Source organism: Dermacentor albipictus, chromosome 2 (genome assembly GCF_038994185.2).
Source record: "Dermacentor albipictus isolate Rhodes 1998 colony chromosome 2, USDA_Dalb.pri_finalv2, whole genome shotgun sequence".
Lineage (NCBI taxonomy): Eukaryota > Metazoa > Arthropoda > Arachnida > Ixodida > Ixodidae > Dermacentor > Dermacentor albipictus.
Genome location: NC_091822.1, coordinates 72401364 through 72428203, shown reverse-complemented (window position 1 = coordinate 72428203; position 26840 = coordinate 72401364). Strand labels below are relative to the sequence as shown.

Genomic DNA, 26840 nt, shown 5'->3' with positions numbered 1-26840 from the left:
GGTTATTGGCTCTGCTTTAGATGCCAGATAAATAGATAGATTAGATAGATAGATAGATAGATAGATAGATAGATAGATAGATAGATAGATAGATAGATAGATAGATAGATAGATAGATAGATAGATAGATAGATAGATAGATAGATAGATAGATAGATAGATAGATAGATAGATAGATAGATAGATAGATAGATAGATAGATAGATAGATAGATAGATAGATAGATAGATAGATAGCCTCAAAATGACATAAGCAAGCAACTAGTGCTGTTCACAATAAAAACAAATTTACTGCCTCCCCGAAGAATAACTTTGATTTCCAGGTGCATTATTCGCCTGAAAGCTCCGTTTGACTATTGGAAGTAACCGTCCCATTTCGTGTCCTTTAACACGGCAGGCAACCGCGCCGCAAATTGTAAGAGCGGCATAGTTCGAGCTCAATAGCGCATCGACCTGTCGTTTGTTCCTTTCAAATTAGTACAGGCCCACTACAATTACCACCTTCCCCTGCCCGACAGTGCGTCAGGTGGTGCCAGGCGAGGGGCACGAAGATGAAAGCCAAGGTCGCCAAAGTGATGATCAGCAGCTGGATGATGCCCAGCGCGTAGCGGTCCACGGTGCTGAGGAGGCGCTGGCCACCGTTGTATTCGGGCTGCTGTAAACAATCGCCGGCTCCTGCGTGGCGTCACAGAATAGAGAGGGATCCTTCTTTATGAACTGCCCTAAAGACATGACACTAAAGTGAAGCGCTCAGTGAGTATAGAATGACTAAATATCTTTCTATATTTTCCTTTCCACATTACCACATGGTCTGGGAATGCCAAAAGAGCCCGCCCAGAACGCCCACCCAAGAACCAACAAAATACCAGTGGGACGACCAGCTGACAATCCCAAGACCTGAGAAGCAGCTGCGGTCGGGGAGCAGGCCTAGGCCCACCTCCAGGCATTAGAAGCTTGGCCTCCGTAATAAAGTTTATTCACTCACTCACTCACTATTTTCAACAATTTTACCTCATGAGGTTCATCATCATCATCAGCTCAGCACATTTCATTTTATATGCATGGCAGTACTAAGTGACCCCCGAGGTCTCAAATTATTTTTACCTTGTGCTTGCTGGTTCAAAGTTATGCCTGTAACTTTCCTAATTTAATCACGCCACCTAATTCACTTGCGCCCTTGACAGGGCTTAGCTTCCCTTGGTACCAATTCTGTATGCCTAATAGACCGGTTATCTGCCCTAGGCATTATATGGCCTGCTTACATCCATTTTTTCCCTCTTGCTGTCAAGTTCAATATCGGCTACCCGCGTTTCCTCTCTCATCCACACTGCTGTCTTCATGTCTCTTCGCGTTAGCTTCGCGTCATGTCTCTTCGTCACGCAGTCCAGAATTTCTTCTCAAGCTTCTTTTCAACCTCCAACTTTCTGCCCCATATGTTAGCACCAGTAGAATGCAATGATTGTACACATTTAGTTCCCATGATAGCGGTAAGCGGACGGTCATGAGTTGTAAATGCCTGCCGTAAGTGCTTCAACCCATTTTTATTCTGCAAATTTTCTTCGCATGACCATGGTATTTGTGAGCAACTGATCTACATAAACGTGCCTTGCACAGATTCTAGAAACTGACTGTCAATCATGAATTTTCGTTCGCCTGTCCGGCTATCAATATTACTTTTGTGTTCGGTCTTACTCTTGAACCCTACTATTGTACTTTCTCGACTAACATCAATCATTGGTTGCGATTCCCATCATTGCTGAGCAACACAATTTCATCTGCGAACCATAGGTTGCTGAGATATCGCACCATCAAATGGTTCCTTACTATCTCTCCGAAACGGCCGCACAGGAAGGCATGAACACGAAATAATACTGTGAACGCAAACGCTGTTCATTCCGTGCAGTGAATAAAGTGTCATTCCATGTTTGTCTCTTTCTGTGGTCCTACTTCCAAGAAATAAAAACTTTCGAACTCGCGCAACAACTGTCACTTCATTACTATAGAGAAAAGATACTGAAGACCAAGCTCTGATTTTTCTAATTTCCCCGCGAAACCTGTACATGAAAGTGGCGTCATACATTTCAAGTTATTTTCTTGACGACTTCATCGATTTCTAGTGCTCACCGTCCCAAGGCAAGAGCGGGCCTATCAGGTAAGCCGTAGTGCGCGGCTCCAGAATAATTTTGAATACTTGGGGTTCTCTAACGTGCATCAAAGGATGGTACATGAACGTATTTGCATTTCACTATGTCAAAATGCTGCTGCTATGGCCGAGAATTGAACTCGCATCCTCGTGCTGTGCAGTAGAACGCCATCGACATGGAGCTACAATGGCGAGTAGTATTTTTCGGCATTCATGCCGTTGTGGCACAGGAAAACTCCCAAACCCTGCTGTCTTCTGCCGTTGAATCTTTTCGAATACAATTTAGTTCATTTTTTTTCAGAAAAAAAAATTATAAACAGCACTTTTTACTTAGCGTGCAACAAACACTCGGGAAGCTATCCGCAAGAAGTTCAGTCATGAGAGTGTGTTTCTGCGCCTGTTTCCCGGTCAAGTAGTTTAGACGTCAAGCGCTGAAGCCATGGATATAGTGTGGCGTAACATGAGCGCGCGCCACGGGCAACGCATTTATGCTACACTGGTGAGAGAACGATCTGCAATCTAGACGCCTAAAGACTCGATATTGACGTTTTCACCGTACGAAGAATAATCGCGCGCAGCTAGCCTGTCCACCTCTCTGGCTTCTGCAGACCGGTACGGCGCTGCTTGAATCTGTTGCCGGCGCGTGCTACTGAACAATGTGATAATATTTTAGCTCGTTCTCCGTGATTTTACACAATGTAAGTTTATACAAGGTCGTCAAAGAGCCACTGTGTAGCCTTTCGGTTTAGTTGTAACTACAGCATACGTCAATTTTTTCTTAACTACGCGGAGTCCATCACACGATGACTGTCGACGATAATGTGTTTAGCAATTAATCAAGATTGAAACGAGTTCTCTATGAGGCGTGTACTGCACCGTGATTCCTCTTTCGCGTTTCTTTATGAACACTCGGCGCCATCTAGCACCACCGCCACAGCGCCTGCGCCTGGCTTTCGAAATGCAATGATGCGCCGGTGTGTCCGAAGGCTGAGAAACGAGTCATGCGGCAACTGCGCTCAACTTGCGCTTCTTTCCAGGCACACTGTGCCATCTAGGGGCACATCCGATAAGGCCGCACGTAGCCTCAGAGACGAGAAATATGGCGTGCCGGTTCTTTTAAACGCTTACAATGGTTCCCTCGTTCGCCGCGCACTCAGTGGCACATAAGTGACCCAAGTCGACGAGAGATCCATTGAAGACTGGCACATACCAAATGCATTCATGGCGCAGCATGCTAAAGCCATGTCGTGAAATACGTTCATTGAAAAGCGCCACATATTCAGTACATTCGTGGCGAAGCCTGCTAAAGCGTCAATTGGATGTTCTACAGGAACATATCTTACGTGAGCACGATTACGCTCACCATCTGATAAATTTATGGGCTCTTTTTTCGCCATTATAGAGCGGCACATTCCCGGTGGCACATACCTAGTCACCGAAGTTGGCATGAAACACACTCATCGAAGAGCGGCACATAACTACCGGCACATAGCCAATGACCCAAGATGGCATCAAAAAGGTTCACTGAAGACCAGCGCAGCCCGAGTGGCAAGTTACAAGTGCTCCAAGTCGGCGTCAAAAAGTCTCTTCGAACAGCAGCACTTATACCTAGGCACTCATGTCGCGTGAAAGAGCTTTGTTGTAGAGCGGCACGTATGTACTCATTGCCACATACTGAGAGTGCGACGTTTGGTATCTAACCCTGTTCTCTCCGTACAGAAGCACGATACGCTACCAATTAGATTACGGACTGCACAGTGATCCAGGTAGGCGAAAGAACTCTTAGACACAACCATACAAACATAGATAGCTCCCCAAAATTGCGTGAAGTATGCTAAGAATTCTAACTCATTATTACCCAAGAGAGGCACTATATCAAAAAGCAGTAGACTAAAGAGTAATATAAAGTAGCCTACATATCTTCATACAGAACGAGTCGCGGGGTATACATTCTGTGCATGAGCTACATAACACGCCAAAAACAAGAAATTATTGTAGATACGTAGGAAACGTTAAGAAATTAAGTCAATACATCAGCCCATAAAGAAATTTTCGCCATTTCACATACAAGGAGTGTATGAATAACGGACCCGTTAAATCTTCCAGTTTATCAAATATTGTAGCCGTTTGTTCTTTGTGAGCTGTAACGTAGGGGTTGTGGTCGTTCATTTGATCGAGCGCGGGTAATAGACGATTTGTATTTTTTACGTGGGCACTGTTCGCTGTCATGAGTCGCGAGCATCAGAATAGGAGCAAACATATTCACAAATTCAGCTGTGAATAAAAAACAAAGTTTCTATAATGCGTAAATAGTGCAGATGTTTTTGCAATTCGTTTTACAGAAAGTGCGCTGTGTTAAAAGCACGTAAAGGAGACCTCCGATGTGAAAAATGTTTTTAGGTAACACCTTTCAGAAGGTTTGTTTTAATTGCAGTGGACTACACAAGGCTACAGCCATATGTGTGAAGTAAAATGTCCTTGGTAGATATGCCGTTGAATTGGAGGTGAAAGAAGGTCTAGGCATCGTGGTGAGGCTCCGGTAGCTGTAGCTAGCTTTTTGAAAAGATTATATGGGTGTACGTTGCAAGTTTAGTGCTAGATGAGTGACAGTGTGGTGAATTCGGTGTGTTGGTACATATTTGAAAAGGAGCCAGCGCAACAATGACATGGACGATTTCACGATAAGGACGAGCGCTGAACTTCAAGATAATTTTTGTGAATCATTCACCAATATATACGTGCTGTCTGAGCTAGGGATTACTACCTGCCCAGGCGTAAATCTGTCAGCTCTTTGCCTGAAAGCGTGATGGCCGCCATGCTGACACATTTCTCCCCAAGTCTAGGAATCCGTACAGATTCCGCTATTTCCCGTGTCATGCGCTTTTTTCTCTTCTTGATAACGGAAGTGTTCCAAGGTCAGGCGAACAGTGCTTGTAAGTCAGAAAACGACTTGCCAGAAAACGTTAAAAATCTTTTCCTTCACGCGCATCCTTTACGTTGTTTACGGCCTCCCTTAACTTGTCAATAGCACTTCCTTTTTTGTCCAACCTTAACGTTTCCGCGCCTTAAAGAAACTTGACAGAATGCGCCTTCTGCGCATTTACAAAAAATCGTCTGGCTTAGTGCCGCCGTCACTTCGCTGGGTTGCCACGCTGTCGGTACACCTTCAAAGCTTTGAGAGCTTTTGGGGGGCGGAGAACACAATTTTGACGTCGTAACGCTGGGCCGCCTTTTACAGATTGTGTGATAGCGTATGAACGCATAGTATCACAGCTACCTTCTGCCTACGTCATGGGCGAGCTTCACAGGTTTGCGGCTTCGTGCGCATCTTTTTGAGAACGCTCTCTGCGACCGAAATAAGGGAAGTGGGGGGGGGGGGGGGGGCTTAGGATACTCGGCTCTCTGCAGTCTTTCTGCAGTGAAAGCTACCAACAATAAGATTGTTGGCGGCTTGTGCTTAAAAAACGCTCCCGGCATATCTTGCCCACACTGTGTCTTAGATGCGTTCAATCATTACGCCGAAAGACTCATGATAGGTCACATGTGGCCGGTTTGATATTTCTACGAAAAGAAGATATCATACTGGGTGGTACGCCACTCCCAAGACGGTGCAAGCTCAGTAGAAGCCATTAGGACAGCCTCTAGAACGGGGACGCCTGGTCTGACAGTGCTTCCCACCAGAGGGACAGATGAGGGCTCGTGGCTGGGCGGTTACGAAACAGCCCGTCCACGGACAAGTCTTGAATAATTGAATAACATGCATGATCTTCATTTGAGTTTACCTTAAAAGCTTAGAAGCTTAAATATGTCCTTTGGAACTATAGAAACCATTCGTCAGATTCAGCGTACAGGTTTTGTACATGACTAGTCCTCAATGCGCCTTTAGCAAGCGGATAGCCAAGTGGTGGAAGGGATCTAACATTTTCGAAGCCCTAAGCGTAGCAGAATTATAGAATATGGCTCCGTATGGAAGGCGCGATCTTATAAGACCTTTCTACAAGCTGATGAGGCATCTCCTGTCACTTCCCCAGGATGTCCGGTATAAGAGCTTCAGCAGATTCGTAGTCTTGAGGTATTTCGCTTTAAGATAGTTCAGATGGAAGATACGCTATTTTATTACCAAAGATAATACCGAAGAATTTATGTTCGGAGCTCACAGATAGCAATCCTCCAAGAAGGTGATAACGCGGCCTGGTAGTGGACCTCTCTTGTTTGAGAAGAAGACACACGTACTTTTTTGAGCGTTTAAGTTACAACCGTTCTAGTCCGGCGAATTAACAGTTTATTAAAGCCAAACTCTACTTATCGATCAGAGATACTAAGATTACATGATTTGTAACCTAACTGGATATCGTCCATATTGTCACGAAAGGAAAAGCCAGTCAGTCAGTTAAGCGAACGGCCGTTTACAGTTCGTTTTTTGCAGCATCTACCACGCACACTTCTTCTTCCTCGACTTCTTGCGTAACTAGTGCGTGCCATTATCCCTCCCTCCAATAAATAAATAAATAAATAAATAAATAAATAAATAAATAAATAAATAAATAAATAAATAAATAAATAAAGTGGGGGTGATGTTAAATGCCACGACGAGAAAATAAAAGAAATGAGAAAGACAACGGACGTGACGACAGGGGCCGCATCACAAAGTTTGTGGATGAGAGTGAGTGCGAATGGTAGGGCTTCATCCTGGTAACGTAAACAACGTCAGAGGAACGTGGTCTACGGGAGTGGTGCGAAGTGTCGGCTGAAATAACTTCGTAGTTGACAGGACTTAGACGAAGCAAAACTATGTAGGGTCCAAGGTATCGGCGAAATAATTTTTCTGACCGGCCTCGTTGACGTATAGGGGTTCAAACCCATACGAGATCTCCCGGGTTGTATGTGACGTCTCGATGGCATATGTTGTATTGACGAGCATCTTGACTTTGTCGGGATAGAATTCGTTGCCGCGCAAGGTGCCGCGCTGCTTCGGCACGCTTATCAAAGGCGTCTGTATCTGGTGCGGTAGGTTGAGACTAAGTTGGTAGGAGCATCACGTCGAGCTTAGTGGTAACGTCACGTCCGTAGACCAGACGAAAAGGAGGAAACCCGGTGGTTTCGTGAAGGGCAGTGTTGTACGCGAATGTCACATACGGGAGCAGTTCGTCCCAATTTTTTATGATCTGTGGCAACATACATGGAAAGCATATCCGCAATCGTTTTGTTGAGACGCTCAGTTAAACCTTTAGTCTGCAGGTGATACGCAGATGCCGTACGGTGCGTTGCTCCCCCTTAGCTGCAGAATATCTCGGACCAACTGGGCAGTGAAGGCCATACCACGGTCTGTGATGACGACAGCGGGAGCACCATGTCGTAGGGCGATATTTTTGATAAAGAAGTTAGCAACATCTGAAGCAGTAGCTCGCTGAACGGGTTGTGTTTCGCAGTATCGAGTGAGGCAATCGGTGGCGACAATGATCCAGCGGTTACCAGCCGAAGACTTGGGAAATGGGCCGAGTAAATCCATCCCGCCTTGTTCAAAAGGTGAACAAGGAGGTCAGACAGGCTGAAGCAGACCGGCTGGTTTCAGTGGTGGAACTTTGCGACGCTGGCAATCTCGACAACTTCTGACGTACTGCTTCATGGTTTTTGTGAGTTTTCGCCAATAGTACTTCTGCTTCATCCTCGTGAGAGTACGCGTGAAACCAAGATGCCCGGACATTGGTTCGTCATGGCATGCACGTAGAACGTCATCGCGAAGCGTAGCGGGAACAACGAGCAGGAAAACGGTTGCCGTAGGGTGAAAGTTCCGCTTGTATAGGATGTCGCCACGTACGCAGAAAGAGGACAAGTGACGCGTGAACTGCCGTGGGGGTTGTGGGCGGCTTCCTTCAAGGTATTCAATCAAGAGCTGGAACTCGGAATCTTGGCGTTGCTTTTGAGCAAGCTTTAAAGACGGAAGAGTACAAAGAAAACCAGAATCGTCGTCAGTATCTAGTGGTGCGGGTTCGACGGGGGCGCGGGAGAGACAGTCGGCGTCAGTGTGTTTCTGACCAGACTTATAGACGATGGTCACATCAAATTCCTGCAACCGAAGGCTCCATCTTGCGAGATGGCCCGAAGGATCGTTGAGATTCGCCAGCCAGAAGAGAGAGTGGTGGTCGCTGACGACATGGAAGGGATGTCCGTACAGGTATGGGCGGAACTTCTGGATAGCCCATATGACTGCCAGACATTCTTTTTCAGTTGCTGAGTAGTTTTTTTTCAGCAGCAGACAAGGTTCGGCTGGCATACGCAATAAGGCGCTCAACACCAGCTTGAAAGTGTACGCGTGTCGCTCCGAAACCAACGTTACTAGCATCAGTATGCACTTCTGTGTCAGCCTCGGTGTCAAAGTGACCAAGGATCGGTGGTGCCTCTAGACGTCGCTGAAATTCGTGGAAGGCGTCGGATTGTGCCGGGCCCCAAACAAATGTGACGTCGTTCTTGATGAGTCGTTGCAAAGGTTTAACAATTTCACAAAAATTGGGTACAAAACGGCAGTAATACGCACGAAGCCCTAAAAATTGGCGGAAATCGTGTTTTGTCTTCGGTATCGAGAACAGAGCAACTGCCATGGCTTTGTCAGGCTCAGGGCGCACACCGGTGCTGCTGACAATATGACCTAGAAATTTGAGCTCCTCGTAGCCAAAGTGACATTTTTCGGACTTCAGGGAGAGGCCGGTGGTGGGGATAGCTTGAAGAACCGCCTCAAGCCGCTGGATGTGTTGTTCAAAAGTGGTGGAAAAAACAACTACATCATCTAAATAGACTAAACACGAGTTCCACTTAAGGTCAGATAAAACTGCGTCCATCATGCGTTGAAATGTGGCCGGAGAGGAAAACAATCGAAAAGGGAGGACCCTAAATTGACAGAGACCGTCGGGTGTTCTAAACGTCGTTTTTTCTTGGTCCCATTCGTCAACTTCAATTTGCCAGTACCCACTACGCAGATCCATAGAAGAAAAGTAACGCGCATGTCGCAGGCGATTCATAGAGTCGTCAATTGGAGGAAGTGGGTAAACGTCTTTTTTCGTGATCTTGTTCAGTTTGCGATAACCGGCACAGAATCGTAGTGAACCGTCTTCCTATTTAACTAATACAACAGGTGAAGCCCAAGGAAATGTCGATTCATTAATGACAACATCGTCGAGCATTTGTTTAACTTGATGACGAATAGCATCCTGTTCTCTCTGCGACACGCGATAAGCGTGTTGGCGAACAGGTTGGACGGTCGGTTCAGTGACGATTCTGTGTTTGATTAAAGCAGTCTGTTTGACCTTCGACGTCGTGGCGAAACAGTCGCTAAATGACGATAGCAAAGTGAGGAGGCTCTGCTTCTCGTTTTGGTCTAGCTGTGGGTTGACATTGATGTGACTGGTCAAGTCCACATCGCTGGGTTCCGGAATCGGCATTGTCGTTACCGAAGCACATGCGTTGGACTCGGCCACCGTTTCAAAGTAGGCCATGGTGGTATGCCTCGCAAAGTGCTTGTATTCGCCACTGAAGTTGGTAACTAGAATCGTGGTTTGCCTTTGTTGGAGCTCTACGAGACCTCGTGCGACGCCGACTTCGCGGTCCAGCAATATGGTGAGGTTACCTTCGGCGATGCCTATTGCTAGTTGGTCTTCGGGGCATTCAACGAGGACGAAGATGCTACTTCGAGGCGGTAACGTCACGCAGTCATCGACCACGCGTAACGCCGTGCGGTGATGTTCATCCTCCACACTCGAATCCGAAGAAACATAGAAAAAGTCTCGAACAAGTCATGAGGGTAATGATCGCCCCATATTCCAGGAGAATATCCATACCCAGCATAACTAGCCGAGAACACTTGGGCTGCACAAGCAAAGACGCTACGAAAGTCGAAGTAGAAATTGCAAGTCTGGCGGTGCATCGTCCAATGGGTGACACGAGGTGTCCTCCAGCCGTAATCAGTTGTGGGCCGTCCCACGCTGTCAGCACCTTGCGTAGCCGAGTGGCCAGTGTGGCACTCATAACCGAGTAGTCAGCTCCCGTATCGGCAAGTGCAGTTACCGGATAATTGTCGATGGAAGCAGTAATAGCAGCAGAAGTTCTTTTTGCAGTTTCGAATGAAGGCGTCAGCGGTACGTCGCGAGGTGATGGCGTCGGCGGAGGATATTTGACGGTTCGCATGACAGCGGCCTCAACCCTGGAGGTCACCGTTTTCAGATTCCCCGGCGCGGGCTTCCACCGTTGACTCCAGCGGAATCAAAGGCGGGTCGAGCACGGTTTGGGGACGCGCACCGACGAGGTGAAGGCGACCGTGACTGTCTTCGCTGTGGGGCAGGAGGAAGCCGGTTACTTTCTAAGTATTGCTCGATTTCGTGCGGGCGTTCGCCATAGCGTGGGCAACGGGCGTCCGGATGGTATCCCCGCAGAACAAACCGCCGGTACTGGCAGTCGCGATACATGTGACCAGCCTCCCCGCAGTGATAGCGCAACGGACTGCTGTCGGGGGCCCGCCATACTGTAGATTTGCGCGGACGAGGATGAAAGGGTGCTTGCGGATTCGGGCGGTGGATCGGACTTGGGGAGCGTCGAGAAATCCCAGCAGGCGGCTGCGAAAAACGGCCCGTCGACGGCGCGCAAGCCCGAAGAGCATCCGCGTACGAGAACGTGGGAGGTTCGGGTCGTGTTGGTGGCGAGGGATGAACCACTTTGCCGATTTCTTCCCGAATGACATCCGTAAGAACCGCGGCACTGGGAGGTGCCGGAGCCGATGCATATGACCTCTGCAGTTCTTCTCGAACAATTTGTCGTATTAGCTCGGTAAGGGACTACCTGTCATCATTTGCAGGTACGAGAAAGCATGCAGCAGTCATGGTGGTCTGGCGTTAATACTGCGAGAGACGCTGACGAAGCATACGTTCCATGACTGTTGCCTCACGAACGAACTGAGAGACTGTTGTAGGAGGAATGCGCACGAGGCCCGCGAAAAACTGTTCCTTTACGCCTCGCAATAACAGACGCACCTTCTTGTCTTCTGGCATTAGTGGATCGGCTTGACGGAACAATCGCGTCATGTGTTCGACGAACATGGCGACGGTTCCGTTTGGTATTTGGAACCTCGAAGACAGTGCCTGTTCGGCTCTTTCTTTCCTTTCGGGAGTGCTGAAGGCTTCGCAAAGCAGTCGGTAAAACTCCTGCCAGCTCGTGTGCTGAAGGCTTCGCAAAGCAGTCGGTAAAACTCCTGCCAGCTGGTAAATGAGGCTTTGTGGTTCTCGTACCATACTCTCGCCGCGTCTAAAAGGGAAAAGTAGACGTTCTTCAACTTACGGCGATCGTCCCAGTCGTTAAAGGCGGCGACACGATCGAAATGGTCCAACCAGTCTTCGACGTCCTCAAAGGCGTCGCCATGGAATGGGTTAGGCGTGCGAAGCGCGTTGAGAATGCGTGGTACTGCAGCATTTGGGATCCCCTCGGTTTGGCTGGCGGCAGTTGTTGACATCTTCCTCATAGAGCTTGCCAGGCGACTGTATTGTGGTGGAAGACCTTGGAGGCGACGGCTGCTTCGATAGATTTCTGCCGTCGCCGAGGTACTGGCATCAGTAGCTTCTGGTTCAAGACACGTAGACATACGATGGATGCGTACCCAGCACCTCCACCAGTTTGACTGGCTTTTCCTCTCGTGACAGTCAGTTCTAAACAAACGGCCGTTTACAGTTCGTTTTTGCAGCAGCTACCGCGCACACTTCTTCTTCCTCGACTTCTGGCGTAACTAGTGCGTGCCAGTATATACAGAGTAAAACATAGTACGTGGGTTTTGACAATAAAAAGCGTGCAGCTCAGCACACCACCTTGTGCAACACCAGTCTCCTGCACAAATGGATGACCCAGAACGTTTCCAACTCTGTCGCAGAACTGGCGACAGGAAAGCTAACTCTGAATCACGTTGATTAAGTTGCCTCGGAATCCCACTCCAGAGAGATCGCGGAGCATTCCGAAGCGCCAAGTTGTATCAAAGAGTTTAATCAGACAACGTATGGTACAGTTGCCTAGGGCGCAGACCAAAATGCAAATGGTTGCCTGACAAGGAGTCTGCGCCCTTCTTGCTTCCATCCGAGAGCACAAGATACTCAGCGCATAAAATAAACACTAAACGAGATGGAAATACAGAGTGGTTGGATAACATTGAAATTGGAGTTATTTCATAGTGAACGTTTAAGTACAATTGGGAAAATATTGTAAGAAACAACCGACAAAACAAGAAGAGTGGTCATACCTGCAGTGACAACAGATACATAGTGATGCTGTTTTCGAAAGCTTTGAATGATTTACTTTCCTGGATCATGTTTACACCAGGATGGAGATCGTTTAAAAAACTGGAAATTATGCAGCTAAGTTTCTGGGTGCCGTAGTTCGTACGTATGTTTTCCTTATTATAACATAAGCGCCGGGTGTCGTAGGTGTGTGTTTTCATTAGCTACTGATGACCAAAGTGGTAGGATCGGAATGCATTTGTACGTAACTAGCTAAAGCTATTTTTTGTATGTAATATTTCACAGTGCATGCAGTTGGTGTTTTCTAAACAACGGGACAGAGTGGCTAAGGTATGGTGCATCATCTATTAGGCGCAAAATTTCTTTTGTAATAGGTATATGTTTTCTGTGCTTGTTTTAGGTGTTTCAGTTGCCTGAGATTTACTGAGGCAAATCGTATGCCTCAGTAAATCTGTTTGCGCACAAAGTCTTCACGAATATTTGTCTCGATGCGGACAATGAGATCTGTTATGCATCTACCTTTCCTGAAACCGCAATGCAAGGATCGAGTATTGTGCTGTTTAAAAAAAAATCGATTAGGCGCCGATTACTTGTTTTCTCAAAGTTTGCATGACTACTTCACACAGCCATATGACAATAACTATAATGGTGGATGAACCATCAGTGCCCTCTTATAGCAGACAAATTAGGATTGCTATTTTCCAAGTTGAGTGTAGGTAGCCGGCAGAAAAGATGCAATTAAAGAGCGACCATATTATCATTTGGGGTTCAGGTTGTAAGCGTTTGATCATTTTATACAATATTCTGTCACTCCCTGGAGCCGACTTTCTACAACTATTCAGTGAGGCCTGGGACGCCGCCATGCTAAATGGAGGATTGTATACTTCACTTGTGCCTTTCCGACCCACAGGCAGTCGCTCTGCTTGTCGCTGGTATTTTAGAAGTGTATGGATGTAATGAGATGTACTGGAAGTTTGCTGCTAGAGAATCAGATTGGTCCTCAATAGCGCCTACTTCTGTATTTACTAATGGTAGAGGATGAGTTTTATAGCTTTTCATTTTGTTCACCTTGTTTCAAGCTTTTCTTTCGTCTGTATAAGAACTGATGCAATTTATCAATTTTCCCAACTTTCCCTTTAGCACGGTCGCGTGTTCTACCTTGTGACCTAATCGCCTTGAAGTTATTTAGGTTGTCTGTGATTGGGGAGTTACGAAGGAAATTTGAATCCTTGTTTTGCTTTTTTAGGTTTCTCTGCTCTCCTCAACCCACCGTGGAATACGCAGATTCGAAGGCGACTCATTTGTTTAGGGAATGCATACTGATGCAGCATGAATAATAAACGCTGTTTTGTATGCTACTGCAACGTCTAGAAAGTACACGGATATCGTTCCAGGTCAAGTGTATTAGGTCGCGAAACGTGGTCCAGTCGTCTGAATTGACTTTCCATTGAGGAGCGAGTGTAGAGTACGGTTTTGTAAGGGTTAGAACGATGGGGAAGTGACTACTTCCATAGGGGTTCATAATGAAATCCCATTCCAGATGTGCCATAATTGTAGAGGACGCTATGGTTAGGTCTCTGGGAGAAAATATTTTGTCTTCAGGGCTGTGGAATATTGGTTCGTTCTATTAATACAAAACTCAACGGTCACCGCGCGGACACAAAACACAGTTTACTTAGAACAGTAGCCAGCCACTTTAATGAACATAGTCATATATTTGACAAAGCAAGGCTCTATACACCACAAACAAATTTCCGTTCACCTCGCGAAAGGAAATATACGGAATCATACCTTATACACAAGTTTAATTGCCTACACCCGACGGGAATTAATTTCGCACGTGGCAACTTATAATCGTTAAAAGCGGTAACTTAAATCACAAAATTCTCATATCGTCAACCAAGACACAAAACACATTATGCCACTAGCTAACCTTAATTCTTAACCCCACCTATTCCTCGATTTCAAAAATTTTTTCCTGCGTACTACTCAATTTAATGTACTCTTTCATCTTTTTACGTTTACTGTACGACCTCCCTCTTTCAATATATAACTTCCCCTGGCCGCTTCTGCGCACGTCACCCTATTTGTTATTCCGGTTTCGGTTCCCCCCCTCTCTTTTCTTTCTTTGTCCGTTGTTTCTTTATGTTTTTCGAAGCACCCTCACCAACAAATTCCGAAGTCCCAGACATCAGTATACCTTTTTCGGTGCCTCAGCCACACAGGGTATCGCCATTTCTGTATTCCGCCGTAACGACATCTACGTTGAGCGACTGGGGATAACATCCCTTGAAAGAGGATGCCGCTGCCCTCATGTTACCCCCATACATTGCACTGCAGACTCCTTGTCGCCATCTTAACTACTTCAAGATTACTCGACGCATTGCTGCTATGCTACTCAAGTCACTTTTTCAACTCATTTTTTGTCTTTTGTGTTACTCGCGCACTGACCGCCTGACCGGCTCTTCTAATGCCACAAAACATGCCGCCAACGACACCCCTGAATGCTCCCTAACCTCTCGCGTCCCCAACGCTCTCCCATGACCCCTTCCTTTTTTCCCTCTTGGTGTGCTCCACCCGTTTTTTCTCTCCCTTTGTCTTTCTTTTCTTTTCTCCCCGCCTTCCCACTCTCCCGCGCTTTTCCCCTCATCTTGGGAACGACGCGCATAGAAGTCAGACGACAGCTCTCAATACCTCTGACGTGTCTCCCTTTATAACCAACCGCCACCGACAACAAACGCACGTGACGTCACCGCACTAACCCTTTAAAACTAACATGCCGAGTATGACGAGGCCGCCTTTCACGAAGGTAGGTCCTCCTATCGAAACGTTGGCCAGCCTTTCTGAGGCACTTTATCCCTGTTTACAAACTTTATACCACTTGTTAAGCAAGCAGGCACTTGAAGAGAAAAAAAGCTTTCTATTAGCCGTCCTCTCGCATCATGGTTAAAGTGGCCCCACAATATACTATACGTGCTTAGGTCACCTACGACTATGCAAGGGTGATGGACATCAATAAACTTTTGAAATTCTCTTCTGGAGAGTTGATAGCTTGGGGGGACGTATAAAGACGTGATGGTGACTAGGCTACAGAATAGCAGTGTTTCTGTAGCAACTGCATCAAGAGCAATGCGGAGTTGCTGTGGCCGACAGGCAATGCTTGCGTCGACTATTATAGCTTGATCGCCGGACGATGCAACAGCGCCGTGTGGGTATTTCCGGAAAATAGCTGAGTGCTGGATAATGTTTGTGTATTGATATTTCTCTCCTAGCACGCAGCACCTTGTGACTGTAGTTATGTAAGGTTCTTCAATGTCATCGAGGTTGAGCATATGCCTCTCCAGTTCCAGTGTAATATTTGTATATCCACATTGCATCCTTTTTTGTAGTGTGTGTGTCTAGATTACTCAAGTTGGCATACAGAAAATTTCTAGTCCCCTTAATTTGGGGTTTGGCTGTCTAGCGGTTGCGGGATTCGCGCCGCGCGCGGGGCGCGGGATGCGCCGCCTCATTTTGGGTTGTGCCCATCCACTCCTGGGAGCCGCTGGACTTCGGCTCACACGAGCGCAGTGCTTTCGGGGCGCTCCTCGCCTGAAGAAACGAAGACTTGGAGGTCACCAAATCAGAGGTCGATGGACCGTCCACGTGGAACTGCCGCGGCCATGCCCTTTGTGGGTTGGGCAGATGCTGGAGTCTGCTGCGGCATTACTTCCCTATGCGCCGCACCAGCATATCCTGCGGTATGACTGAACAAAAGACGTTTGTGCACTTCCTGAAATGAGTTGTCTTTAACTTTCAGTGTAAGGATATTTATTTTCTTTTTTTCCACGTAGGACAGGATGGGGAATATGTTGCATGATCACCGTCTCAGTTCGCACAGTGGGTTGTGCCAGAGCAGATGTCGGAAGCGTGTTCTTGTTCACCAAATTTTGCGCAAGTGAGCCAGCCTCCGCAGCTTTGTGAGGCATGGCTAAATCTTTGACATTTGAAACATCTACGGGGATTTGGAATATATTGTCTTACTCGTGTTTTTGCACCCTGTATCAAGAGATGTTTCCTCTACACTTGTAGCAAAGCTGATAACGACATGGCTCGCAGGAATTTCTTTGTTGTCGGGTTTGATCATTATTCTTTGCACTTTCAGAACATCCTGCTCCTTGCATCCTTCAAGTAGTGCGTTTTCGCTGAGATTCAAGAGACAGTCATCTGATACCACACCTCTAGATGTGTTCATGGAGCGAAGTGTGGTTAATCTGATTTGAGCATCACCAACAGCCAGAGGATTTGTAAACTTTCATGTTGGGACTTGTCACCTACTTCAAACGTAGGTTGCAGGAAGCCATTTTAGTGATTTTGTACCCGGTACGTATCGCGTTGATGAGAACTTTCACAACGGTGAATAGTGACATGCTCCTTGCTCTCTTTTTGGGGATTGACTATGTATCCCGTGCTAGCAGCGTGCGGATTCTTTGCGTGCGGCAAACATTTGGAGCGTTTCTTCGGAGCGCCCACTATTCGAAAGAGGGCGATAAGGAAGTAGAGGAAAGGTACTTAAAGCCGCGGGTAACTTCTTTCGCTTCGATAGCTACGCCCGCCGCCCACGACTGAGCCCAATAAGGTGACGCTGCGAGAGCCGAAAAGGCAGAGGCCAGCTGTATGCAACTACCATGTAACGTAATATACTCTAGGTTGAATAGATTACGGCAGGGTAACCCAGGCATCCTGAAAAAATCGGAAGTAAGAGGAGGAGTACACAAGGAAGATTGGAAGTTCGAGAGAAAAACGAAGGTTGGAGAGGAGGATAGGAAAAGGCAACTGCCAATTTCCCCGGATGGGTCAGTCCGGGAGTGCCGTCTACGTGACACAGAGGCTAAAGGGGTGCTTTGTCTCAGCCGATGGGTCATGAAGGTCCAATCACTCAGCCTTGGCTTGACCCTAGGATTCCCTTTCCCCCGGAGACGGCTAAGCCACACACGCTACTCGCAGAAGGCAGTGGCGTAGCCAGAAATTTCGTTCGGGGGTGGGGGGGGCTCACAATGCAGCTAGGTCTCACCTTAAGAGCAAGCTTTAGCTCGGGTGCTCGTACCTAAATACATGTAGAAGGAGAATTCGTTTTTCTCGGCAACCAATGCACCAAATTTGGCGAGGTTTGTTGCATTTTAAAGAAAAACTTATATTCGAGTGACTGTTGGTTTCGAATTTTTCATTTGGGTTGTCAATTCTTTATTAAAATTTACCAAAATCGTCAATTTTCAGAAATATAAACTATCAAGTTTAAAACTATGTAATTCAGCAATGTAAAATGATATCACAGTTATGTGAATTACACCTCATGGTACATCTGCAGTGGACACAATTTTCATGTTACACGTGAATCTCAAGAAAAATAGCATTATGGAAATACGGCTTTCGCAGAATTCTAGAACACTACGTAACCAATTCACCTAAGATGCGGATTGACAAACCAAAATTTTTCTGCTTTGACTGGTATAATAGACGCCGTTTACTGAAGAGCAACATGTGCGCTTGTTTCAGAGCTATTAGTTTGTAAACATCGTGCTTTGTTTTTAGCTTTCGAGTTTTTCAAAATATTTAAACAATATTCAGGTTCTAAATCGAAATTCCGCTTCCAAGAGACACTAGAATTTAACTTTCTCCATCAAATGCAACAACTTTCATTAAAAGCTATCCGGGGGTTATCACAGAAAAGCGTTTCTGCGCTTTACATGTATTTGAATAGGCCGCGTCGCAATTGGGCGCGAGCTAAAGCTTCCTCTCAAGCAATTTGTCTGGGAATCAAATACATGAATAACTGCATTGTCATTGCTAAAGATGCTGCAAACCAATTCTTGAAAGCTACGCACTGTCAAAACAAGTAAAATATGTATTTTTTCATAAAAGAATATTCTTGTATGTGCCAAAAATTGTGCCCATATAACCGATATCAATGCTTCCGTGTTTTTTTCTCTATTTAATAAGTAAATAAAATATCACATGAACTTTAGAACTATATCAGTTCGAAACCAGCAAGGCAGTGCATGCCCCTGATACGAAAAGTCTAAAGGCCATGATATTAACAAGCTGAGGACAAATATTGTAATGAAACTTTGTCATTCAAGAACCTTGTTTAGATTCTTGTACATATGCAGCAGCCAGTGAAAAATCTCAATGACGCTGTCATTTATTCCAATGTATTACGCAGGAGCAGCTGTCACCGGTCGTGTATTGTGAGTAAGTGCACAGAAATTATAGACGCAACAGAGAGCACGTATAAAGAGCAGGTGTTCTGCAAAATAAACGAGGGCGAGTCAATTGAATGCCAGCCAGTGCGAATATATGACAAACTGGGTGCCTTATTTAAAAGTAGTCTCCATGATCATTTAGACATTTGTGCCGTTGTCTAAAGAGTCGCGTGATTCCCGTCTCATTAAATTCCTTGAGTTGTTGCTTCGAAAAGTCTGCAACTGACCCTTTCATGTCATCGTCCCACACGAATCTGGTTCGCTTGAGCTGTTTTTTTTTTTCAAATGCTCCAAAAAGTGGAAGTCGCAAGGCGATAGGTCTGGGCTGTATGGCGGATGTTGCAGCGTTTCCCACTTGAACATTGCCAGTTTTGTATCAACCACATCAGCGACGTGGGGCGGCATTGTCGTGGAACAAGATGATCCCATTCGTCAATTTTTCACGTAGTTTGTTCTTGATTGTGACACGCAGCCGATCTGGCGTTTTACAATAACGAAACAAACTGATAGTTTCTCAAGATTTAGCAAATTTATCAATAATGGCCCCTGACGATGGAAAAAAAAAGGCAACAACACCTTTCCGGCGGAAATGACGGCTTTTCCTTTCTTGCGGGTTGTGAATTCAAATGTTTCCACTGTAAGCTTTGCGGTGGTGTTTCAGGCTCGTAGAAATGGCACCATGGTTCGTCCCCGATCACAATCGGAGACACGTAGTCGTCACCCTTATTGTGATACCTGATCAGATGACTCAAGGCAGTGCTCAACTTCTCCGTCTTCTGGAGGTAGTTCAAAATCTTGGGCAACCATTGCGCACACAAGAGCGAATAACCGAGGTAACCGAGATGAATTATGGCGTGAACCAAACCGTGTCTGATGTTCACACGCTCTGCAACTTCATCGATGCTTATCCTCCGTTCTTATGTCATCAGCCCATCAACCTTTGCAATTTTGTTAGGGGCGATCGCACGATGGCTTTGGCCCGGCGTTGGATCGTCTTGGCAACTTTCATGTCATTCTTTGAACCGTTTCCTCGAACGCTTCATGGTGGCCAATGAAATGCTATGTTGAACGTACACGGCAGCCATACGGCGACTAATTTCTTTTTGGGAAATACCTTCAACTGTCAAAAACAGAAGGGCACCACGCTGCTCAACTTCTAGAGCGTCCATTATGTCGCGCAACCATGTTCAACCCAGTGTATGAGAGCATTAAACAACCTTGATACTTACACCTGCGTGTCACTTTTGTAATAGAGAGATGCCTATGTGTCACGTGCATGCCTCCCAGATGATGGGCCGAACAGTTATTGCGCGGGGTGGGTTGGCTCACTTTCATTTTAATCGCCTTCGTGCATTAGAAATGCGGAGATACGATGGAATATACAAATGCGAAGATACATATTGATAAAAGGCAGAAAAGTGTCACTGGAAACAAAGTTCACTGCACGTATGCACAAAACCCCGCAACAAGATATTTAAATATACGTATAAGTATCCTGTGGTATAAGTGGTAAGGGAATACATCTACTTAGGACAGGTTGTGACCACGGATCCGGATCATGAGACTGAAATAACCAGAAGAATAAGTATGGGCTGGGGTGCGTTTGGCAGGCATTCTCAAATCATGAACAGCAGGTTGCCATTATCCCTCAAGAGAAAAGTCTATAATAGCTGTGTCTTACCAGTACTCACCTACGGGGCAGAAACCTGGAGGCTTACGAAAAGGGTTCTGCTGAAATTGAGGACGACGCAACGAGCTATGGAAAGAAGAATGATGGGTGTAACGTTAAGGCATAAGAAAAGAGTAGATTGGGTGAGGCAACAAACGCGGGTAAATGACATCTTAGTTGAAATCAAGAAAAAAAAATGGGCATGGGCTGGCTGGACATGTAATGAGGAGGGAAGATAACCGATGGTCATTAAGGGTTACGGACTGGATTCCAAGGGAAGGGAAGCGTAGCAGGGGGCGGCAGAAAGTTAGGTGGGCGGATGACCTTAAGACGTTTGCAGGGACAACATGGCCACAATTAGTACATGACCGGGGTAGTTGGAGAAGTATGGGAGAGGCCTTTGCCCTGCAGTGGGCGTAACTAGGCTGATGACGATGATGATGATAAGTCTTCTATAAATCTACGTATCCAAAAAAGTAACTGTATACAATGCATGAAAGAAGGCAAATAAACATGTTGCACAATCACGGATTCCCAGAATCCTAGATCCCACCCCCATTCCGTCCACTCCCCCCGATGTATCGCGCGCGACGGGAGGCGGCGCGCTTGCTCCCCGCTTTTCTCTTTTGCGCGCACAAGACTGAGCCACCATCGTCGTCTGACCCATTCCAGCCCCCCATCCCCCTCCATACGCTTTCACTCGCACATACAGAATGCGGTGAGCGGTCACGATGTCATCGCCCTTGGACTTTATACGAAACATGAGGGCGACGGCGACGGCATGAATGCGCCTGGAGTGTCCATATAATTGCTATCGCAATACTATATCATAAGCCTATCCGGCAACTGAAGCGTCCTCTGGCCCATTACTGTCCGCAAAAGAAGAACCGATGGAACAAAATCGAACTTTCACCATACGACAATTCGTAGCGCCACAGCAATGCCTGTTTTTTTCCCTTTGTGGGGCTGGGTATCTGGGTAGCGCAAGGTATCTTGGCCACAATCGAATGCCTACTTTGGGCACATAATGTAGCTACTGAAAGAATATTGAAGAAAACGTGACACACTTGGTCCACCGAGAACCATACGTATACTGCTCGGTATCCTACACTGGCGAGACAATACTTTTCGGAGAGGTCGCGCTCAAGCGAACGCGGTGCAATTCGTCGAGTCCCCACAGTGATGGCGGCGAGCGACGATAGTTTCTTTTTCTCGTCTGCTAGCCAGAGAAGTGCCCAAAACTCTGCCAGACGAAAATCAACTCGGCCAGAGAAAAGCGAACGCGCACCGAAGTGCGCCGCGCGGTGGTCGGAGCAACACGAGAAAAACGCAGGCACTCTGGCTGCCTCTGGCAGCCCGCGGGTAGGGTAGCGAGGACAAAAAAAAATGTAGAGGCTCAATGTGTCCTCGCGAATAAAAGTCGAAGTAGAAAAAATCAATAAGAACGCAGTTACCTTTGCTGACTTTAGTGTCTTGACATGAATGCTTTGGCGTAGGTGAAAAAAAATGTTGATATTTTTTTTGTCCTGACGGCAAAAATTAACCACCAGAACGCTTAATCTGATCGGACCTCGCTGCTGGCTTTGTCAACTCGTCTGATAGTGTGTTGATTTGCCTTGACTCGTTGTATGGTCCGCTGTAAGACTTTAGAAAAGTCAATGCACCTTTGGCGTCCAATATTTATAGTAACATCAAACCCACAAAGTTCCGCAATTGTAAATCTAAAGCGCAACTTTCGAAATGTGAATGCACCTTTTAAATCAAAAGTTCATGAAAACTCTATACCCATAAATTTCGGAATTGACATCCATGCCCTGCGTTGATTCCGCGGCCTCCGCAAGGTGCCGTGGCGAGCCCGTTCGCCATCAAAACGCCCTTGAAACTCTGTGCTCGGATGGGGCTTCTTGCGTTATGTGACTCCCGGTGCATGGGCGCTGCGCGAAATCCAGCCCGAGTTCGCAAGGTTCGCGCTGAGCGTGAAAAAGACATTCTAGAGAAAATTCTCAATGATTTCTGGAACCGGGGATTGCTTGGGTGGGCGGTGAATGGACAGCACGAAAACATTTCGGGGTGGGGCTGAAGCCCCATAAGCCCGCTCCTGGCTACGCCCCTGGCAGGAGGGTATAACTTTTGTGTGCTCGGGCAAATTCTGTCGCAACACACCAAAAGCCTACTGACAGAGACGTCCCTGCAGGAGGCTGTTTATTTTGAATATCCTTTCTAGGGCTACTCGAGACAGGAATGCAACACCGACGCACCATCGCCTCTACGAGGGAAAGCATACAACGGGTCATGGTATGGTATTGCTCGTGTAACCAAAGCGTGCGCGAACGCTCATACATAGTGGGCGAATGCTGTGCCTAACGCCGAGCTGCACTGCTCAAGGAGGCTCTGCAATATAATGTATGCACAGTGAATGCAAACACGAAGAATGTCAACAGCATTTGACAGCGAGCTTGCCACGTCAGGGCGCTAATGGTGCAGAGAACGTATGCTAGAAGGCGTATAGAATACAGCCACAAAAATGGCTGTGACCATGTCAGCGAGCAGCGGATTCGAAGAAATCGGCGAAAATATGGGCGATGGGAAAGGACATCTCTGAAATAAAGTAAAACATTGCTGAAACGATCGCGCAGCGCATTAACAGCAGCCCTAAGAGTAGCGATGCCATAGCTTCTATTTTACTTTGGTCGCGTTGAACAATTCCCGGTGGTCTGCTCACGGGCCTCTCCGTCATAGGTTGAACAGGGGCCGTATAGCGTAAAACAACTCCAATGTGTTTTTATTTTAATCCCCTGACGTCGAATGTACGTAACAGCCGACGCAAGCATCGGGTGGTGACCTGCAGCGTTGCCTGAAGAGCCCAATAAAATGCTCTCCTCGTTTATAAGATTTAGATGATGCTGAGCCAGCGCAGCGAAAATAGATAACCGGATAAAGAAGGTCGCGCTGGCGTCTGCGATTGGTCCACTTACCCTTACTTCGCATGCGGTGGCTGGTCGAACATCGCGGCGGCGTGCAATGGAAGGTTAAGAATGCCGCTAAAATGGATTGTCAGCAAAGAAGAGCTGGCAGAGTGATACTGTAAACGTGTCGAAAGCGCTCGATAACGCTATATGGCCACGGAAAAATATTATTTTACGCAAATGAACCGATGCTATCCGGCAGGCGCGAGTAGCGAGTGCCTGAGCAATCGGCCGGCAGCCATCTTCTATTCCTTTCGCAACAGGGCAGTCTCTGGCTGTACAGGCAAGAAGTGCAGTTTTTGTACGGTATATTAATACATCTTTCACGCGTTCAAGTAGCTTTGAAGCGGTGAGTTTTCGCGGTTTTGGGACGCCGCGTAACACACAAGCGAAATGGGCGCAGCCGAAAATTCTTTGGCCAATAGCAGAGGGCTAGTGGTGGAAAGGCGTCGAATGAGAAATATTTATTTTTCTTTTTGTTCACTCTAATCATGCATGGTGAGTGCGTACACGTCATTTCCGATGGGGTGCTGTCGCAGTTTTCGAGACATCGCGTGACAGACGGGCGAAGTGGGAGAGACCCAAGCATTCTTGACCAATCGCGGAGGGCTGACTGCGGGATTGCAATAGGAAAATTAGGAATAGCTTTGCCTTATAGAACCTAGAAGCAAAGCAGACGGCAATACATTACGTTTGGCTCCGCACAACATTCACCTTGAAAGTCGGCAAACTTTGTGAAGCGTGCGTGGTTGACTTGGTTGTCAGCGATCGCTCTTTTTGGCTCCGTAAAGCCTTCCGCCCAATTTACTGCAACGCCCTCTGTAAACATGGTGGAGAATGTCCGCTGCAAGGAGGGAGTGAAATTCAAAGGGAACAATTGGATCTTGCACAAAGAACTATCGAGGAAATGTTGAATTTCGGGTGTGAAGTGCGATATATAATTAAGCGCATTTAATAAGTTGACCAAAAATTCTAGTAATTGAGCTTTGTAGCTAATACGGTTTGAAGTGTCGTTTTAGAATAATCGCGAATATGATGTGGAAGTATGTTTTAATTAAAACGTGTCTTCGGCGGAATACGTTTACGAAATTTTAATGTTGCAGACGCTTTGCCACTGCTATTAGAAATTCATACAAATGTATGGCACTTGGCGTTGCCCGTTCCTACTAGTGGGTGGGAAGGGCGGATACAGCTGAAAGGGAAGACGGTAAGCCTATGCTGTTTGTGAAATGCTGAGCATTTGGATTTGAACATCGGCAAGAGTAGAGTATGTTATGGAGAAAAAGAATTTTGGAAGAAATGGGAAATGTCTCTTCTTTTTGTAGACGTAACGGTCCACCTTCGCTAAAATGTAAGGTTCAAAAAATTAATTTGTGTGCACTATTTGAAATATATCCTAACGACTTACATATGGTAACGTGGATCCAACAATATAAGCGCTTTCTTCAGCACTGCACACTGAATATTTTACATTGGAGAAAAAAAACTGTTCCATGATAGTGAGAGTCACTCAGTGTTGCGTCTATACTTTTACGTGATGTCGTGGAGTAAAAGCAGAATGACTTAATGCAATATGAGCATAGGATACGTAGAAATACAGTAATTACTTCAATTGCTTCTGACGAGCAACTTTTGCATATCTAGCACCAATCAAATGCGCGTTTTCGCAGCAGCGTTCTTGAGAGGAACTTTGTCAAGAGAAGATGTAGAATGACGTCTGGTAATCAAATGTGCTTGCCTCTTTCGAACTCACTACGCAGTCCATTTGTGGACGTCCAGCTTTCCTGATTGGAGAGTCTGGGCCCGTCGCCTGAGTGATCGGGAGCGGCTCCTCCTGCTTCGTTACTGGGCCGTGGAACGTGAACGATCTCATCAGCCTCCGCCGCACCGTTGTCACGAAACGCCTCGTCGCCCGGAGCAAAGGCTTCGTTCAAGTACATCGCGGTGCGCAAACTTAACCTTCTGGAATTCGCCTGCGGAGCCTGCGATGAAAAGGTTTTAATACAGAATGCGGTGTTAAGGCACCTGTGTCACTAGCTCACCCTGATGTTTTCGCATTAGCCAAGACATCTATGACTCATACCCACTTGGAGGGATGAGGCGAGAGTTTGGTTAGTTCTGTGCAATAACAACACCAATTCAAATTCTTAAACCGGTAAAATGTAATGTAGGAGAAATGAAATTTTATGATTACGTGAGGGGAACCTCGAGAAAACGAAAATACATCGAGGAGCACTCGTTGAAAAGAAATTGCGAAATCCGATATTTTTCTGCTTTAATAAGGTTTCACATGCAACTCTACCTTGAAATTTAAATGTGGTGCATCAACCAGTCCTTTCCAGACACCACATAAATCTGCAGTATGGTGTTTTCAATCCCTTCTTGCTGCCTTAGCAGCTTCGTTGTAAAATGGGATTATATTGAAGATCCTGAAGGGGAAGCACAAGATGTTCAAGTTCAAAATGTTCCACCAGTACCAACTCACCAAATGTCGATCCTTCTACATGGGATTATATTGCCTAAGGCACTGTTTTTCTGCCTGTTTTTGCAAACATAACTTTAACAGCGTGACGCTCTCACCTCGCTCATGGCAAGGAAATGTATGAGAGCTGGGGTTGCTACTAGCTCGTGATTCAAGAGCTAGTGACTTAAGAAAGTAGTCAATGGCTAGCATTGAAGAAGTGGGACCATGCAGTGCACGATATCAGAGTCGCTAACAAGACTGGATTTAGCGTCGATGGGCAAAAAAAGAAATGAGAGGGCTAGGAACGAACTGGGTCGGTGTCTGACGAAGGCACGGTAGTCAGAAAGGTGTCTAGAGCAAAAATTGTCTGAAGTTCAGAAATGAAATGCACGAACGATAACCTTCTGTTCCCCGCTTCATTGCCCTTTTTTTTCTTTTCGTAGTAAATACCAGAAGATATAATCGACTATTGTAAGAGGACGAAAAGACTGCGTGTTCATATTTATGACTCTGGCAGCAGTTCTCGCATCTTTTTAAAAGGAAAACTATTTTTAGTTGTCATAAGTTTCATTCGGACCAACCATCTTCCCAGATTGTCGACTGCAACCACGTTTTATACAGTAGGTTCAAATTTGTGCACTCACCTTCATTTTTGATGAATTTATACGTTCGGACATCTACGATATGGCCGGTGTAGATGAGATTCGAGCTGAGGCGCAAATAATTTTCAACTAAGATTCACACGTATCCATGCGCTATTGTCAAATATTTGTCCCATGTTTACCAAGCAATGATAATTGTTCCGCGAGTTGAACTTATGAAGATCGGATAATCTGGCGCACAATCTATAGAATACATTTTGTTTTTGAGGGAATACTGGAAACGAAAATGCTGATTAATTGCCATAGCTAATTGTATTTTGCCTAAATATACACAGAATTCACACTTACTATAACGGCGCAACCAAACGTGTGCCTTCTTGCGAAGAAGAACGCACGCTGCACTAAATATTCTGGTTCTAAATTGCTTGTAGGACTTCTAGAACCCTTCTTGTGCGAGACATAAATACTCAGGGAAACGTTTATTTCCTCT

The 26840-nt window shown here is 46.2% G+C and overlaps 1 long non-coding RNA gene across 1 annotated transcript; it reads right to left on the bottom strand.

The window, feature by feature from the left end:
* Positions 1–535: 535 nt before the first annotated feature.
* On the bottom strand, positions 536–25359 carry LOC135908259 (uncharacterized). The gene is made up of 4 exons (XR_010566263.1): positions 25327–25359; positions 25023–25266; positions 23999–24128; positions 536–674 (listed from the first exon to the last, which is right to left on the bottom strand). It is a non-coding gene; the product is annotated as an uncharacterized lncRNA (long non-coding RNA).
* Between the last annotated feature and the right edge of the window lie 1481 nt (positions 25360–26840).